The sequence below is a fragment of the Schistocerca nitens genome, chromosome 1 (genome assembly GCF_023898315.1).
Source record: "Schistocerca nitens isolate TAMUIC-IGC-003100 chromosome 1, iqSchNite1.1, whole genome shotgun sequence".
Classification (NCBI taxonomy): domain Eukaryota; kingdom Metazoa; phylum Arthropoda; class Insecta; order Orthoptera; family Acrididae; genus Schistocerca; species Schistocerca nitens.
In genome coordinates this window covers 791,176,233-791,182,232 of record NC_064614.1, presented here as the reverse complement: position 1 = coordinate 791,182,232, position 6,000 = coordinate 791,176,233, and positions in this window count along the sequence as shown.

Sequence of the window (6,000 nt, the reverse complement as noted above, 5' to 3'; positions counted from 1 at the left end):
AATTGTTGCAGGAAGACTGGCATAAGCTTCCTTTGAAAACCAGACAGAGCCTGTATTTATCCGTTTCGAGACCACTGGAAGTTGTTTTGTGTGTCAACGGTTTTCTAGGCATGGTAAAGCGTGGTGTTTTTCGTGTTTTCGTATTTTCGTCCATCGCCTGTATTTCATAACCAGTTTCCCAAATACACACGAGCTGTAAATTCAATCTATATGTAATGAAATAATCGAACTTTTTAGGTATGCTGTTCACTTCGAATTCGTACGTCATGCCCTGCCTTCATGAGACAGTGCAGAGAAATTTCGAATTTAATCGAAGACAAGCGTGCAAAGACAGGTGATCGGGTAGTCTATGCCCCCCCCCCCCTCCCTTCTACTCTGCCGTAAAGGCAAAGGTAATGCAGCCAACAGCTTGTGGCATACCCAGATGGTTACGTATCCAAGAACTGGCGACGCCCTACTTTGCTTAATTTCGGTGATCCAACGAGAACCGATGTGTTCAACGAGCCAAGGCCATTGGCCCGCGAAGGGTTGGGGCGCCTCGGCACCTGTCGTATCCCCAGCCCAGGCTGGTCATTCGCACAGTCAGCCTGTCACATCTGTTGCGTCGCACTTTGCAAAGCTCTGCATTTGTTGCTCTTTATTGTTATTTCGATTAACAAGGGCTATTTGACAGCGACCAAAATTCAAACAGGACTGTAGTTCCGGGTAATCCATACATTTACATCCAGCTGGTTGCAGTATTTACATATGTATTTTCTACGATTAGAGGGGTATATATAACAGCTATTACAATTACAGAATATCTTCAGTCTGGATGGATTCTTCCAATTATACTTCATTTCCAAACAGCGAAAATCGAACATATGTTAACGGAAGTGAAGACCTGTATTCTTTTACCGAGACTTTGCCCATAATCACAATTCAAAACACAACTGACAAATAGCAGCAATCGCGTAATAACGACGTCAAAGAGTCGTTTTTTCTCGCTCTAAGTTTCAGGATGTTGCGAACAGAAGCAATGCGCGCCGTAACATAGGCAACAGGGCTGGAGTCTATTTTTTACTTTCCAAGAAAGAAAACGAGTCCCCGTGTGCAGAGTCTCAGATCCATAACTCCCATGGACGGACTTGCCTTGTAGTGTTTGGCTGTACAGAGTTGCAGATCCACGGCTTCATCTTCCGATTGAGGTATTTTTTAACTTTATACATGACAATCAAAAAGCGTTTGTTTACGTTGCTTCCAAAATAAAAACAACACCACTAGCATCAAGGTATAGTACTTTGAAGCAAACGCTACCATGTTGGATTCCCCATAACATTAGCGAACTGTTGTTTACGATTGCTTCTTGCTATTTATTTCTGTCGTGTGAACGCAACAGTGCTCTTGTGAATGGTACAGTGTCAGAAAGGCATTTCCAGAGATTTTTCTGGTCGTAAGTGCATGTTTGATCAAGTAACACGAAGCATTTAGCTTTACTAAAGTAACTTCATTTTTGTTATACTTTCGAATAAACAAGAAGAAAAATATGTAACGTGACAAGGCTACTTTCGAAATCCAGTGTTTTCCTTAATACAGACTGCGAAAACTGATGATCGGTCTATATCCTCTTTCAGAAAACACTGAGAACATATTTTGTTATGTTTGTTTGGTTTCCAATCTTTCCTCCTTGCAGCCTTCACCACGAGAGCTGTTAGAGTTGGACTGACAGGAAAACTAAAGTGAAATAACAGAAATAAAACCACGACACTACAAGTACACAGCGCAACCAAAACTCATATATATCGCTAAACGAATGAAATGTGAGTCTTTTATCCTTTAGACTGTAATCAGAATGATAAGTACACGCTTAGATGACGAAGACGCATTTTTATCAAAACTTACACCAGAAGCTAACTATGGAGCAACTAACATGGTGGACGTCGACTTCAAATTTGTGACGTCACGCTAACTCTCCTAGTTGTACCTCCATGAAAACTATTGATATGCACTCAACTGTCTCGCTGCATCAGTTTTGCCTCCTTGACACTAGGAAAAAACAATATAGTGCCATCTGTAGGTGTCAAAGTGTCTCGTTGCTACACCCGTCGGTAGTGTGCCATGGCTCTCACCACAACTGCTCGCCACAGACTGAGGCTGCCGCTTTTATTCTGTTGTCTTATGACGTCATTCCCATAGTGTCAAATAAGCCTTACGCCAAAATGACATCGCGTCTTGAGAATTAAAATGTGTTTCATGCAATTTTGAGCTATAATGATGGCCAGTTACACAGACAATTCAGTACATCAAAATCGCATTCGGAGTCACTCACAAATCGCTGGTTCTGTTTGTAAATCTTGATTCTATTGAGTGAACCATGTTGAAAGGGGATGTGGAAAGATTAGAACATAGAAAAATCAGACAATGTTATTGTGACGTATATCAAACAATCCCATTTGATCTGGGGATTATGAAACTGAAATTGGATGTTGACTAAACAAAATATTATAATAGTTATCGGTATATATTGTTTCATGTTTCACTAAAACAATTCCAGATGGTTATAATTAAAGTGCAGCTACGCACAGAGATACAATGTGGGCTATAATTATCGTATGTCAGCGTTAAAGTGGAACTGATTTACCATGGGAAAAATTAGTTCCAATTTTGAGCACCAGATGAAAATCTGGTGCTGTACAGCATCTCATCGACGTCTCCGGTGCTGATATTGAGCAAATCGCGTAGGCAGCAGTTAATAATATCAACATTATGCCTATCTCACTTATTTGACATTGTCTGTCCACACCCCATCCCTAATACATTACATGATTATGGAAACAATTCTATACATCTCCCTTCCATTCAAAGTGCCAGATTTGCACTTGGTAGCGAAAAATGGAACTAATTTTTTTCCAGCTTGAATCGGTTTTGGATTAACATATTAGAATACCTAAACAGTGGGGTAAAGGGGGTTGCAGGACAGTTTTAATTTAGTCAAGATGGCGGCCACATCCTCCCTCCCGCCACTGCGAAATCATCAGGTCTCCCCCCCCCCCCAATCCTGCTACCCTGTCCTCTGATGTAGATGTGGTGATGTCACCAGATGATGTCATGGAAATTACCCCCTCCACCACCTCCTCTCCTCTCACCCCTCTAGAAGAATGGTGGAGAAAACTCAGTTTGTGCTGAGATTTTGGTGTGCAAGGATGTAAGGTGTTCTCTTCATTATTTAACCCTTATCTTTTTGGAGTTTTATCTTGGAAAATTTTCTTGTATATGCTCTCCTTGACATGCAGAGACAGACTGACCTAGCTGATACTACCACCCCCAGAGGGCGATCGAAATTGTGAGGTCATGGGACCTCCCTGCCCCCTCATTGTCATGTCTTCTGGCAATGTAGCAAAAATAATACATCAACAACTTGCCATACAACATAAACTAATAAAACAACACGTTCCCACATACAAGTATGCACCACAAAATGTACTGGAGAATGATGAATACAAATTATACTGGAACAGAACCATTATAAGAGATAAAACAACACCACATAACAAACCTGACATCATACTCACCAATAAAAAGAAGAAATTAACACAACTAATCGAAATATCCATACCCAATACAACAAATATACAGAAGAAAATAGGAGAAAAAGTATTACTACTATGTCCTCTGCAAAGCAATGTCATTAGTATTTGAGTTTACACCCAAAATTCGAATTACCACAATAATTTGAATTTCCCACCAATTTTTGTAGTTCCGGTCAATACGGGGTGGAAAGGGGAGGGCTGGGGATTTCCCAGAGGAGGAGTGGGTGATGAATTGATCAATTTAATTAATTAGACGACTAATTTGATATTAAAATTGGTACAGAATCTATGAGGAGAAGGAGGAGGAGAGAGGGGATTGGAAAAAAACTCATAACGTCACAAGTTCGAACAACCTCTGGTTGTGGTATTCTGAACTAGTTCAGTCTAGCTTTGCACGTTGAGGAGAGCACACACATGAAAATTTTCCAACAGGATAACACCCAAAATGATGAAATAATACGAGAACACCTTATATCCTTATGCAACGGCCTTGATGCAGTGGCTACAGTGGTTCCCATCAGATCACCGAAGTTAAGCACTGTTGGGCATGGCCGGCTCTTGGATGGGTGACCATCCGGTTCGCCTTGCGCTGTTACCATTTTTCGGGGTGCACTCAGCCTCGTGATGCCAAATGAGGAGCTACTCAACGGAATAGTAGCGGCTCTGGTCAAAGAAAACCATCATAACGACCGGGAGAGCGGTGTGCTGACCACACGCCCCTCCTATCCGCATCCTCAGTGAGGATGACACGGCGGTCGGATGGTCCCGGTGGGTCACTCGTGGCCTGCAGACGGAGTGCTGCTGCTGCTTCTATCCTTATGCACCAACAGCTCAGTATAAACTGAACTATTTTCCCTCCATTTTTCTGGCGGTGTGAGGTAAGGGAATGTGGGAGGGGATAGATAGGGGGTGAGGGAGAAAACCTATGATGTTATCCAGTGATGTTATCAGTGCCACATGCCACATCTACACCAGAGTGCAGGGGGCATAGCCAGGTATTTCCTAGAGGGGGAGGGAAATGAGGAGGGTACGTCATCTTCAATAAATTAAAACTGTCCCAGAACCTCTTCACCCCACTACTTTCTCTGCCATACGACAATTATAGCCCACACTGGGCCTCTGTGAGTAGCTGCACTTTAATTATAATCACCTGGAAGTGATTGAAACATGGTCTTTTAAGAAAAACTAGTTATTAGAATCGAAGTATTTTGATCTCTTGCCTCGATTGAAATACGATAATTGCTTCAATAAGTTTTACTAAAATAAGTCAAAATTAATTTGTGAATGCTGAAACCATATTAAATAGCCACCGTATGTTGCAAAATTCCTTACACAAGATGAATTCTATTGCATCATGTATTACATTACACTAATTGCTAGTTTCCGACTGTGGCTATTTTCAGATGCAGTTGCGTGAGTGATATGTGAACAAAATTGGAAAAAACTCGCAGTAACAAAAAATAATTATTGTAGATTAATTAAATTTCGGAAATACGTTGATCTAGGTAACGTATTTAAGTGATTAACATTGCAAGATCATAGGTTAACGTAAGTGCGAGCTAACCTATTGCGAATGAGAAAAAGCTGGTACGTGAATAACCAGTGTAACTGCCAGAATATGGAATGCACTCATGTAAACAGACATGCATTGTGTTGTACAGGTACCTCATACTGTTGCAGTTAGTCAGTACATACAGGATGGTCTATGCTGTTTGTGGATGACACTGGGCTTGTCATCCAGTGACGTCCCACATGTGCTTGATTGGAGACAGATCTGGTGATCGAACAGGTCAAGCCAATATGTCGCCACTCTGTAGAGCATGTTGGATTACAGCAGTGTTATGTGGGCGAGCATTATCCTACTGGGAAACACCTCCTGGAATGCTGTTCATGAATGTCAGCACAACAGGTCGAATCACCATATTGATGTACAAATTTGCAATCAGGGTGTGTGGGTAAACAATGAGTGTACAGCTGTCATACGAAATCGGACCCCAGACGATAACTCCAGGTGTAGATCTAGCATGTCTAGCACCCAGATACGTTAGTTGCTGGCCTTCAGCTGGTCTTCTAACCATCACTGGCACCCAGGCAGAACTAGCTTTCATCAGAAAACGCAACAGGTATTCCCCTTGCCCTCCAATGAGCTCTCGCTTGAGACCACTGAAGTCGCAAATGGCGTTGGTTTGGTGTCAGCAAAATGCATGCTACAGGGCGTCTGGCTCGGGTCTGTTCTCAAAGTACACGATTTGCAACAGTGCGTTGTGTCACCGTGATGCCAACTGCTACTCAGATTGCTGATGCACACGCAGTACGATGTGCCAGAGCCATTCGCCGAACACCGTGGTCTTCCCTCTGGTAGTGCTACGTGGCTATCCGGAGCTCGATCATCCTGCCAGCAGACATGTACATGGCTACACCCCTTCCAAAT